Source organism: Miscanthus floridulus, chromosome 19 (assembly GCF_019320115.1).
Source record: "Miscanthus floridulus cultivar M001 chromosome 19, ASM1932011v1, whole genome shotgun sequence".
Lineage (NCBI taxonomy): Eukaryota > Viridiplantae > Streptophyta > Magnoliopsida > Poales > Poaceae > Miscanthus > Miscanthus floridulus.
Genome location: NC_089598.1, coordinates 78,646,035 through 78,659,998, shown reverse-complemented (window position 1 = coordinate 78,659,998; position 13,964 = coordinate 78,646,035). Strand labels below are relative to the sequence as shown.

Sequence of the window (13,964 nt, the reverse complement as noted above, 5' to 3'; positions counted from 1 at the left end):
CCTTACCTCAGATAGATTTACTTTTTGATCAACTAGCAGGAGCCAAAGTTTTCTCCAAGATTGATTTGAGGTTAGGTTATCATCAAATAAAAATTAAGCCTGAAGATATTCCCAAAATGGCATTTACCACCAGATATGGATTATATGAATACTTGGTAATGTCTTTTGGTTTGACGAATGCTCCAGCTCATTTCATGTATCTGATGAATTCAGTATTCATGCCTGAGCTAGACAAGTTTATTGTGGTGTTTATTGATGACATCTTAGTATATTCCAAGAACAAGAAAGAACATGCGGAGCATCTCTGAATTGTTCTGAACCGCCTAAGAGAACATCAGTTATATGCCAAGTTCAGTAAGTGTGGTTTTTGGCTAAAGGAAGTACAGTTTTTAGGACATGTCTTGTCAGCTGAAGGAGTTGCAGTAGATCCAAGCAAAGTTAAGGATGTACTAGATTGGAAACCACCAACCACTGTTCATTTGGTTTGGAGTTTTTTGGGAATGGCGGGTTATTACCGTCGTTTTATTCCAGATTTCTCTAGAATATCCAAGTCCATCACGAGATTGTTGAAGAATCAAGCCAAGTTTGTCTGGTCACTTGAATGTGAAGAAGCTTTCCAAACTTTGAAGAAATTATTAACCACTACCCCAGTGTTAGCACAGCCAGATATCGAGAAGCCGTTTGACGTTTATTATGATGCTTCGGGTATGGGTATTGGATGTGTGTTGACGCAAGAAGGCTGAGTCATTGCCTATGCTTCCAGACAACTTAAGCAACATGAAGAACATTATCCAACTCATGATCTGGAGTTAGCAGCAGTTGTCCATGCTTTGAAGATTTGGCGGCATTACCTGCTTGGTAATACTTGCCATATTTATACAGATCACAAGAGTTTAAAGTATATCTTTACTCAATCAGAATTGAATATGCGGCAAAGAAGATGGTTAGAATTGATTAAAGATTATGACTTGGAGGTGCATTACCATCCTGGTAAGGCCAATGTGGTTGCAGATGCACTCAGTCATAAGAGTCATTGCAATTGTCTAGCAGTAAAAACAATGGATCTAACTTTATGTCAAGAGATGGAGAAGTTGAATATAAGAGTAATTCAACAAGGTAGTTTGACCAATATAACTGTTGAATCAACTATTAGAGACCAAATTATTGCCGCTCAGAAAGAAAACAAGGGTACAGCCCATATCAAAGAAAGAGTCAGGAAGGGAAAAGCAGCATGCTTCGGGATAGATGATGTAGGTGTGCTATGGTTTAAGAATCGCCTAGTGGTACCAAAGATTCCTGAGTTGCGACAGTCAATTCTTGAAGAGGCACATACAACCAAGTTATCTATTCATCTGGGAAGTAATAAAATGTACCATGACTTGAAACAGAGATTTTGGTGGACCAAAATGAAGATAGAGATTGCTCGATATATAGCCAAGTGTGATACTTGTCAAAAAGTAAAAGCTATACATTTGAGATCTGCTGGAGAATTACAGCCATTGCCTATTCCAGCTTGGAAGTGGGAGGATATTAGTATGGACTTTATCGTTGGTCTACCCAAGACATCAAAAGGTTTTGACTCAATATGGGTTATTGTAGATCGACTAACTAAGTCAACACATTTTCTTCCAGTCAAGAGTATATATCCTACTATCCAATATGCCAAGATGTATTTAGCACGAATCGTGAGCCTATATGGAGTACCAAAGACCATTGTGTCAGATAGGGGTACACAGTTTGTCTCCAACTTTTGGAAATAATTGCATTCTTCATTAGGTACCAAACTTCTGTATAGTACCGCTTATCATCCATAGACTGATGGTCAGACTGAAAGAGTAAATCAAGTACTTGAAGATATGTTAAGGTGTTGTGTCCTTAACTATTCCAATATGTGGGATGAATGTTTGTCTTTGGTTGAGTTCTCGTACAACAATAGTTATCAAGAGAGCATTAAGATGGCTCCGTTTGAAGCACTCTATGGTCGTAGATGTAGGACATCACTAAATTGGTCTGAACCCAGGTAAAGATGGTTCTTTGGAGTTGACCTTGTGAAAGAAACAGAAGAGAAGGTTAGGCAGATACAAAGTAATTTGAAGATAGCTCAGTCCCGACAAAAGAGTTATGCAGATAAACGACGTAGACCATTGGTATTTAACAAGGGGGATTATGTATATCTGAAGGTATCACCAATGAAAGGAGTCAACCATTTTGGTGTTAAAGGTAAGTTGGCACCTCGTTATATTGGACCATTTCAAATTTTGGAGAGGTATGGAAAGGTGGCATATCGCTTGAAGTTACCAGAACATCTCTTAGCTGTACACGATGTGTTCCATGTTTCTTAATTAAAGAAATGTCTTTGAGTGTCTGATCAGAATGTTGAGGTTGAAGGAGTGGGACTTGAACCTGATTTGACCTATTCTGAATATCCTATCCGAGTTCTAGATCAGAAAGACCATGTCACTCGAAGGAGGACAATCAAATTCTACAAGATACAATGGAATCAACATTCTAAAGAAGAAGCTACTTGGGAATCCAAAGATTACTTGCTAGAATAGTTTCCAGAGTTTCTTGCATCAATATAGAATAAAGTTAGTTGTGCTCTGTTGTTACTAACCATGTTTTGTAAAAGGACCTGAGCTGTTTCATGGTTAAGTTTGGAATGTTTTTGCTTGACATATTTCCTTTTCCATTACTTACCCTCGGACTTTAAATCTCGAGATGATATTTCTTTTAGGGGGAAGGATTGTAACACCTCTGGTGTTTTAAACCCTAAAACATGCCATGTCATCATATGCATTGCACATCATTTTTGTGTTAGTGAAAATTTTGATATGCATACACTAAAACAAGTTTACTTTTATGTTATATGTGTTGACTTGTATGGTTTGAATCAAGTTCAAAATCTTTGTATTCAGTTGGAATTTCCAAAAACCCTAATTTTTAGTATTTAAATTTTTAGTTGATTTGTTTCATAATTTTGAATTAAATAATTAATTCATAAAAGCAAATAGTAAACCTTGATGACTTAGGTTTTGTTTGAATTTTGGATTGAGTGATGACCTTGGGTCATTAGCATGATATGATCTTTGGTACTTAAAGTAAGTGTTTGAGTTTGTGAAAATGTTTGGTTAGTTGTTGGTTTGCAACTGTACTGCGAAGGAAAGTTGTATTCAACTTATTAACTTTTGCATCCATTGTCAAGCATCATGTTTTATATCTCGCATCATATTAAACATGGCATTGTTACTACGTATAGTGAACGAAAGGGAGAAGGTGGTAGTTAATCAAGTTGTGGAGGAAGTTAATCTGTCTATTGAGGTCGGGATTGATATCTGTGGAACGTCTCCCGAACCTGACTTTTTCAACAACCAAGGCAAGCTCCGGATGCATTTAAACCTACCTTGTGTTTTATAAATTTATATCGCTTTTGCTTTTTAGTACTGCATTAAGTGATTAGGAGTTGAGTGAAAACCTAATTGGTGCATTACCAACCTTGTTTTTCAATATCAACCTTGTTATCCATTTCAATCTGAGAATGCTTATTTATGCTTAGCCATGCTTAGAACGATAAAAGTCAGGTGATCACCGGTCACCTGTGAGATATAATGGTTTCTTGGATACGACTGGTTATTTATGTTATCATGAGATATGAGGATATGGAGTAATAAATCTAGACCGGGCGTTCTCGGTGTATGGGAGCCACAAGACATGGAGGTCTTGTGAGCGGGTTCTTTTCGCCTATGTCGATTAAGACACGTCCATTGTTGAATTGCATGAGGTGAGACTTTGTAGTACTGATCACATACTCCGGTAAGCCTTAACTTGGCTATTCTATTACGAGAGTGGCTACTCGCGCACTGGGAGGGGAGAGATGGCGAGAGTAGCATGTACCCACGTGGCAATGGGCTAGATTGGTGGAGTACTGTATTCTCGGGTGGCGTGGACCCGTTCTTGTTTTAGAGGATCTGAGGGTTGATTGGTATATGTAGGTTGGGTACCTGCATATGTCGTGTGGTTGGGAATCCCCAGCTAGGTTATAATCGGTTTGAATTGTCGTTGCTCCTCGGTTATGGAGACTCAACTCACTGTTTATCATCATAGTTAATAAATGAAACTTGAGGAAGATTTGAGAAAGGGTTTGATACGAAGTTTATGATCTCAATACAGATCATGGCAGATTCATATATGATTTTAAGAAGGATTAAATGTTGAAAGAAAGAATCTTTTTAAAGAGCTTTTACGCAAAAGAACTTTAAATCTTGCTAAAGCCATACCTTGAATCCCTGAGCCTGCATTCCTGAGTCTTATCAGTTTATATTTTGGTTAAGTCTTGCTGAGTACGTTTGTACTCAGGGTTCGTTAAACCCTTGTTGCAGGTGAGCCTCATGCATAGGTCTATCTTGGGCCGTGCTGCATGACTGTTGTTCAAATCGATGATGATAAGTAAATGTGTGGCCCTTGGGTAGGGCACTTTCGTTGTGTGTTATGTTTATGATACTAATGACACTCCACTACTATGGTTTGTAATAATAATCATACTTAGTTTGTGAAACAACTGTTTTGTAACTAAGTTATTGTAAGACTTCCGCTATTTCACTCTAATGTATATTAATGAATAAACTGTTGTAATACTGCAATGACTCTGTAATGGGATCCTGCTCGGAAAATCGTGGATGATTCGGGGTTCCATAGGGACACCCGATAGTCTTCTTAAGTTATTAGGAACATATGCATAGTCATCAGAGGTCATTGGACAGTGACAGATGCATGTGGGCCCTATAATTTAGGAGGTTCTGCCACACCTCGGCGGCGGTCAACGAGCGAAGGAAGCCATGGCTAACGAGGTGCTCCAGGCGATGAGGGGTGATGCTGGATCCGCTGAAATGACTGGGAGGGGGGTGGATGCAAGTTTAATGATGGCTGTGATACGGATGCTAGCTCGACGGCGGCTGCGATGCGGATGCGAGCTTGACGGCGGCCGCGATGCGAGTGTGGGAGGCTCTTTCGATTGACGGTGGAGGTTGACAATGTGAAGACAAAAAGGTGAAGTACAAAACCCTGGGGGCGAACCCCGTGGTTTTATAGGGGCGACGGATGCGAGAAGGGCAACCGTCCGCCTCGATCTCCGAGCCTACCACGACACACCGCCGCGTCACGTCACGGGATACGCGCCCGCGATCCCTATCCTTTCCCACCAAAATCGCGCCGGATGGTTCGCCTTCCCCAAGCAGACCGGGACTCTTTTTCCCACTAAGGGAATACGGGTCCAAGGGCCGGCCCAACAGTCTTGATGGCCATCCCAATGAGGGATGTGCCCACAAGCGACCAGGACTTAGGTACACGAGTAGTAGGGGGGTCTCGATCCACAATCGAGTCCCAGCCAGGCTGACCCTGGATGAAATCCCCACGAACAAGATACTAGGGTGCCCTTAAAACTATCCACTTGACAAAAACCGAATCCCACAGCCTTACTCGCGAAGGATCCAAAATTACCCCCCCGGGTGGTTCTATCCGAATCACCCGGGGGCTCAGGGGCTACACCCGTTGGGTGTGCTCGTGTGCACCCTCTGGTGAATCAAAATACCCCCTAGGCGATTCTATCCGAATCAATTGGGGGCTCGGGGGCTACACCCGATGGGTATGCTCGCGCGCACCCTCTGGCGAATCGAAATACCCTCCAGGCGATCCTATCCAAATCACCCAGAGGCTCAGGGGCTCAGGGGCTACTGTTAGGGACCTAATACCGGGGTACCCAATGAGGTGGGACTAATAACCATCGAATGTTGACGTTTCCAGTCAGACAAGAACACTACTACGCTTCTTGCCCGAACGACAAAAGATTGGTTCCGCCTCGCCTGACGGCTAAGGGCTGGCTCCGCCTCGCCCGACGTCCGAGGGCAGGCTCGACACACAAGGGTCAGCTCTAGCATCCACCTGTCACCTATAATAGGGGAAATAAAACCCGGAGTACTCAATTGTACTCAGCAAGACTTACCCGACAGAAGGAAAGAAAAGACTCTAAGGATATGCAAGGCTATCTGGCTTGTGGGTTTATTGCCTCTGCAGGAAGCATTACTAAAAGTGCGTCCTTATATTTAATTTTTATTAGCAGTGCATTAGTTCATTAACTAACCATTCTATGTAAGCACCTGTGCTACTTTCAAGCAGATGGTAAGCAATCGGATTTCCTTTTTCCATCTTTCATCTTTCAGTTCTTACTACGGTGCTAGAGTTAAGACAAGTCGTACCAGAATGCCGGCGATTCGTGAATCATTTCCCCCAACTGGGTACCCAAAAAACACATGCCCCGCTTGTACCTTGGGCACAAGCATGACCTACCCACTACCCTCCTATCACGGGGTTTAGGTTCCCGTCCAAACTAGGACTCCAAGCCCCCGCCCCTAAGTCCCGGACTCAGTGCGGTGCACGGACCTCCTAACCCAAAAACCACCAAAACAGTCGGTCTGAAAAAAGCCGAAACCCATGACAAGAGAGTAACAAGTCTTCCAAGCGCCCATACCCAAGTATGTGCTCGGGATAATAAGTTTGTGACTTGCCTAGCGTCTTATGCAACGGTCCTTAACCGAGACAAACAAGGAAAGCAGTGTAACCAAGCTATGCCCCATGGCCGCAGGACACAACCTCTTACACCCACCAATATCCAAACCATATCTCTATCCGGTCACCATTTTCCTTTCCACCATTTATATTTTCCAAGTGACAATAATACAGTAATATATTTCCTATCTCTCGCGAGTGACAGACAATCACTCGACTTCTATCGGAGTCCTGTAGCATAGCAATCTACATGATTCTGTCATACTAGTAAGACTCATAGGATATATATATGCAAGTGGGTTTCATTTAACTCCTTAAAACTTAATGCACAAATATAATTTAAAGTACAGAAAAATATGGGTTTTGCACCGGGGCTTGCCTGGGCAAGATATAATCAAAAGTTAGCTTCCCATCATGATGACATGATCATCGAGACACCATTTCTCCAGCAACTCCCGATGACTCCGCGATCCATCGACGACCCTATTATGATATGCAATGCGATGCAATGCAAAGACGTAATTAATCACTGTAATTGTGACTCGTAATATACGATTTGCACCTCTCAAGTTAACGAGCTAGTTCTAACGATGACCGTACTTAGGCTACATATCCATGTTGTCGAATAAGGCGTTATTTCCCTATAATTATTTTAGTTATACAAACCCAAGTTGCTTCTTTATTTCATTCTATCGATGTAATATTTATTCGAAATAGGGCATCATTATTTATCTCGCAAACTAATTATTCTGGAGCTACAAAATTACAGTGAGCAGCTAATAATATTAGTAATGTACTGTAAAATTTTTAGAGCTAACACTATCACCGATTTATCACGAAAATTCCTACAAATTTACATTTTAACAATATTAAGCATAATTAGAGCAACTTTGGAAATATTTTAAAACTAGATGAACCAATTACGCTAATAGATAGATCATGATTTTAGAATTAAACAAAATTGGTTTTACAATTTTTGAATTCCTATACAGTTTTATATTGATTTTACAAGTTAAACTAGAAACTTATTTTAGAAAAGCATTTCGGAAATGGAAAGGGCCGACGGGCACTAAACTGCCCCAGCAGCCCGCTCGGCCAGGTTCAGCGGCAGGCAGGCCTAGGCGGGGACGGACGCGCGCGCGACGGTTGGCGACGACGACGGCGGCGTGGACAACAGCTGGCGAGGCGCGGCTTCTCGACGGCGCAGGCACGGGCGACTGCGGGCGCAGCCCTGGGCAGATGTTGTGGGGCAGTGCGGCTGGCGAGGGCAGGAAAGGGGAAGGTGGCGCGGGCGGTAGCGGCGATGGAAGCGGCCACGGCGGGCGTGGGGGAGTGAGTCGAGGCGAAGCCACGCGCGGCTTCGGTGAGCGGAAGGGGAGCGGCGAGGTGCTGCGGGCGGTTGCGGCTCGACCGGGCACTCTGCGATGGCGAGGAGCGGGGAAGGGAGGGGCGGCGCCGCAGTCCAGCGCGGAGAAGGAAGGGGCAGCGCGTGCGGGCGCAGCAGCAGTCCAGAGCGGCCGTGGGGACTCGCGCGGGGAAGGACCGGCACCGACGCGGGCGAGAAGGGCGAGCAGGATTTGGGACGCCTCCCTTCGGCAGCAGAGAAGAAAAGGGATGAGGAGACAACGCGAGGTAGGCAACGTCGTACGCGGCCAGAGCACGGACGTGGGGGCAGGATGGGACGGCGCAGCGTGGCTGGCAGCAGCACACCTGTGCGTGCACAGGGAAGTAAAAGGACCCGACGTGGTAGGGACAGAACAACGTGCTCTCCTGGGGAAAATCCAAACAAAGCAGTACACGGCAGCAGCAGCCTGACCAACTTTCTTTAAAACACTCTCTGAGAAAGGATGCGAGGGAGAGAGAGCAGCAACCCGGCGACGGGGCCCGACAACACGGCGTGACATGAAGAAATCCGATGATTGATTCTGAGCGGGGAAACGCACCACCGTATTCAATCGGCCAGGATGGCAGCAGTGCCGCAGGTCTCGGCCAGCCGCAGTAGCAAGACGACGGATGGAGCAATGCAGTGCGTTGCCAGCGCAGTACGAGCTACAGCGGCGACAAGACCCTGCACGCAAACCACGTCCCGATGTGACTAGCCAGCGTGAGATTAGCCTCAACAAAGCTCGAATTTAAATTAGATTCAAAAGATATATATATATATATCGTTCTATTTATTAATGGATTTTATTTTTATTTATAAAAGTCGCTTTTCATACTTAATCTAATAGAACATACCATTCGTCACTTACTTGCTAGAATCGTTATCGGGCATTCTTAAATATCTTTACGTACTAAGCAATTTAACTTGGCGTTGATTCGAGTCCACAAAACTAAGTCACACACGATTCCCTTATAACGGCAAGTACGTTTTAAATCAAAAATCCGAGAAACTCGTTTCGAAAATTTTTCTTAGGCCTAAGTCACGGCGCTAAACGAGCTCATAACACCAGAGGTGTTACAATATACGTCTTCTTTTTATTTTCTGGTACCGATATATCTTTCTTTTTCTCAAACACAATACAAACGTAAGCTCACGTACATGCACGCACGTACACCCACCTCTATAAACTTACGTGCACATACTCTAATCATCTCCAACAGACGACAAATCTTGAGTTTAACGAAATCATCGCATCCACTGACACCCAAGTGTACATGTTCCACCGTAATGAACCTAACTGCTGAGCTATGGTTCAATTCGTGGATACAGGTATATCTACGTCCATTTGTGATTTCACTTTTCGCATCAATACAAATATTTCGAACTTGAATGCTGCTTTGTTGAATGAGAAATCGGACAATGTAGAATATATTGGCCTCTTTGGAATGTAAGAATTGTACATGAAGAAATCAGTTCATTTTCACACGAAAAACGCAGAAAACGGAAAAAAATCATGTAATCCAAAGGGGCCCCTCAGTTTCCATCCCTACCCTTTTGGGTTTGTCTGATGTCAACGACAAGTCACAACCACTCGTACTGCTCGCCTCTATGACATTGCCTCATCGGCCATTTGGTCTACTCAGCGCAGGGAACTTTCTTCTTAATTGCTTTAACGGGCTTGTCCATCTTTTCCAGATGCAGCATCCCAGGCCTTATGTCTTCTCCAGGTTGTCTTAAACCTTGCTATCCGAGTGTTTGAGCATCTTGTTTCTTGAAAAGAAAAATGATTTTGGACCTTGAAGCATAACCTTGCTATCCGACTGTCCATGCTTTGAAGTATGAACGCTGTTCAGATCCAAAAATTAGTTGGCTCGTACTCTAAAGAGAGTTAGTTGGTTCTCATAGTATTGGGCTGCTAGCTTCTTTCAACACAGATCTTTGCTTTCTAGATGAGTAGCAGCTGCACGGCTGCACCGCAGCAGAGTACTGCCCTTCAAAACTTTTCCTTGGGTATTCATCTAACTACCAGATGATGGATTTGTTTTTTCAGCTATACTTAAGAGGAGTCTACTTGGAGCTTAGTACATATATACAACTGAAGTTGTGTAGCTGCATGTTGGGGTATTTAATTATTTATTTATAGAGGAGATGCAATTCCTAGCCTTACTCTTTTTGAAGGTAATAACCTTTAGGCCCCGTTCGCTTCGCTGAAAAAACAAGTCAAAACACTGTTCCGGCTGATTTGTCGTGAGAGAAAAATATTGTTCCAACTGAAAAAACAAGCTGAAAAAGACAAATTATACTCTTTGTGTAACTATTTATCACGACGAGTACAGTAGAACTAACAACTTGTCTTTGTGGTTGCTCGAGTATTTTGACATAACTTATCTTGTCTTCTTTTATACAGCTTTCTTGGTTTGGTGAAACCATTCATACAGAAGTTTTATGATTTGCTGAAGGCATCCTGCACACTGGGGAAGACAAACAGATGTTTGTGAAACTGATTTTGAAGTCAGGATTTTGCTCAAAAGGAAATGGGCAGTGAGTTCAGCAGTTGTGATATGCTGGAGAGCATGTTACGACATGGAAGTTCAGGACCACGCAATCTACCCTTAGAATATTTGAGAAACATCACAAACAACTTCTCTGATGATCGGCTACTTGGTGAAGGTGGTTTTGGCACAGTATATAAGGTAAGATTCAATCACATATTTCGGACCTGTCATCAAATATGTCACAAGACTATTCAGAGACTCGCCTCTTTTAATATAAGAGAGTTTAAACAGGGAGTGCTACCAAATGGTGAAACGATTGCTGTGAAGAAACTTAATTCGTCAATGCCTGGAGTTATAAGGATAAACAATTTGAGAATGAAGCATACCATCTTATGAGGCTTAAACACCCAAATATAGTGCTACTTGTAGGCTGTGTTCTGAAACAGAGAATAAATATGTTGAATACAATGGGAAATACATTTGGCCTGAGAAATCGGAAAGGTTGCTTTGTTTGGAGTACATGCATGCCTAAAGGAAACCTTCGTGAGTATCTTTCAGGTATAACAATTCAATATGGTCTTATCTTGTTCATTTTCTATTACTTGAGACTGTAGTCTATGTGGTCTCAGTATGCCCATTTATCAATCATATAACACTTTAATAATGGTGTGGTACAAATGCAGACGAATCTTCTGGACTTACTTGGGAGACACGGTACAAAATAATCGAGGGCATTTGTTATGGCTTACATTATCTCCATGAAGCATGGCGACCTAATGCCCCCATTATTCACATGGATCTGAAACCTGCAAACATATTGCTCGACAACAATTTGGTGCCTAAAATTGCGGACTTTGGCTTGTCTCGACTCTTCAGTGACGAAAAAACTTGGACTTGGACAATGAGTCGTGAGGGAACATTGTGAGTCAAATGGCTATTGATAGCTTGTTTTGGAGATTGCTAAAACGAATATTCTATAGTTGTCTCAAGGCTTCAAACCCGTGTTGCAATGCAGGGGTTACATGGCGCCAGAATACATAAACAGAGGTTTAATCTCAACAGAGTCGAACATATTCAGTTTGGGTGTAATAATCATAGAGATAGTGACAGGACAGAGGGACTATCCAGATGAGAGTGAGACCGGAATATCTTCCAAGGAATTTACTGAGCTTGTAATAAGAAAACTAATTTCAGATTTCAAGGCGGAAACACTTTCTTTAGAGAGATGATGTTACTCTTTTTCCTCTGTATTTTTTTTTTCAGGTATTAAAGAACTGGAGAGATAGGCAGCAAAAATCGCTCAGATATATATCACATTACCAGCAAATAAGAAGATGCATTCAGATAGGTCTGGACTACGTGAAACTTGATCGGTGGAAAAGACCAACAATAGACCAAGTTATCAAGATGCTTCGCCGAACAGAAAGCGTAGACTTCAGGGGCAGAAAGGCGGCAGAAAAGAAGGAATGCCAATCATCAAGAAAGATGAGGAGATACACGCTATCGCTCGCCTGGAGTTGGATCGGCGGCCTCGCTCGCTGTCGCTGGGTCCGCGCCCTCGGTGGCAGCGGCGACGGGGGCTGGGACCTCCGCCCCCTCGGCCAAAGCCTCGGCTTTATCCGGGCCCGACGACTTCGCCACCCCGGTTACCGATTGGGAGGCGCACAAGGCCCTGTGCCCCAGCTCTGATCCCCCCACCCCCGCGCTCACCCGGCCAGATGTGAAGAGTGCGGCAGCTGGGGACGGAGGAATCAAGGGCGTGCGCCCGCCACCGCTGATCAAGCCGCCACCCTCGATGGCGGTGCCGGTTGTCTTAGGGGCGGGATCCACGCGGGATGTCATGCGGTCGTTCACGCCGGATGAGCCAGAGCGCGCGCCGGCGAGTACACCTGCCCGTCGGTTTGGACACCAGGATGCGGTGGACAAGGACGAGGTGGAGAATGCGGTGGAAGACCCTAGTGTCGGGGAGTCGTCCGAGTTCTGGACTGCTGATTCTTCGCTATCGTCGCCCAACGGTGACGAGACTTCAAGTAGGACCGTCGAATCCAGGTTCTGTATCTCACCAAATGGGAGGTTTAGGAGGAAGATCCGGTCATGGCGCCGAGGGGTACTCCTGGGCAGTGGTTCGTTTGGTACGGTCTATGAGGGCAGCAACGAGTAAAAGCCAGCTTAACCGAAGGGGTACTCCAGTTTGAGCATGAGAATATAGTACAGTACTATGGGACAGATAAAGTAAGTAACTCAGTTTATCACGTTGATAAAATATATATTTTATGCACATAAATTCATTGTATTCTTTGTACCCCCTCTATCCATGCTTAGGCTACGACCATCAAGGTGGAGAAGATCAAGACAAGACTTGGCTTGACGGATCGGTTATAAGTGTGAAGGGCAGGTTGAGTGATGACTTGGCGCCGATGGACTGAGGCAACGGTGAAGAGCAAGTGAAGTCAAGATCGATGAACCAATATGGTCACGTGATGATATGAAGTGGATCATATCATTTGGTGATTGGTGGGTACATGTGTTGCATCGACACCGAAGGAGATGAAGTGGAATGCGTAAGGCAAAGGTATAACCTAGGGCATTTCATTTCACCGGTCAAAGGTTATGTAGAGAAGTGCATGACCGGGTTTAGGATAGATGGCCGTACTATTAAGAGGAGCAAACTTGTTTGTATATCGGTCATCTAGTGCCACTTGAGCGATCTAACCTTGCATACGTGTTAGGATCGAGTGGCGTGGTGAATTGAGTGACTAGTCCTTTGGAAAAATATTTGTGAAAAGCTAATACACGTGCATAAGGTGGTGATCACTTGGTGGTGTTAGCACATTTGCAAAGGTGAAGAAGTTGGTGAAGAAGTGGAGGCGAAACCGGGCTCGGGGTGCTGCCTGGGTGGCACCGCCACCCCTTGTCCAGTGCACTGCCACCCCTATGGCAGTGACTGGCTAGGAGGCCGAGAGCAGCGTGTTGCCCTGAGGGCACGACCACTGGTTGTCCGGTGGCACCGCCAGCCCTAGGGCGGTGCCCACCTGGACTTGGCCGAGCGTAGCAGGAGTCAGGGTGGTCACCGGAAGTGACGGTGTACACCGCCATCATGAGGGCAGTGCACCGCCGGGTGCTGTCCGATGCCACGGCCGCTTTTCGACGGAGAGCAAGGGAAGTGGGCTGGTCACCACCATGGTCACCGCCATGGTGACGGCGGTGCACCGCCCTATTTTTCTAGAGAGAAGAGTTTTTAGGGTGTTGGCCGGAGTGGCACTGCCACCCCCTGTCCGGTGACCATGGCTAGTCAAGCTAGCTGTTGGATTCGACCGTTGGGGGGCACCGCCACCCCATGTCCGGTGACCGCATCGTCGTGTCTGGTGCCCTCGCAGAAAGTGCAACTTTTCTTCAACGGCTCTATTTGGCTTGGGGGCTATAAATAGAGGTGGAGCTCGGGCACTTGGCTGGTTGAGCACCTTGGGAATGTGTTGCCCTTGTGTGTGCTTGGTTTGAGAGCCCTATAACTCACTTGTGCTTGCAAG

The 13,964-nt window shown here is 44.7% G+C and overlaps 1 pseudogene; it reads left to right on the top strand.

Moving 5' to 3' along the window:
* The first annotated feature begins 9,583 nt into the window (after positions 1-9,583).
* LOC136529609 (cysteine-rich receptor-like protein kinase 29) lies at positions 9,584-12,656 on the top strand (annotated as a pseudogene).
* Positions 12,657-13,964: the final 1,308 nt, after the last annotated feature.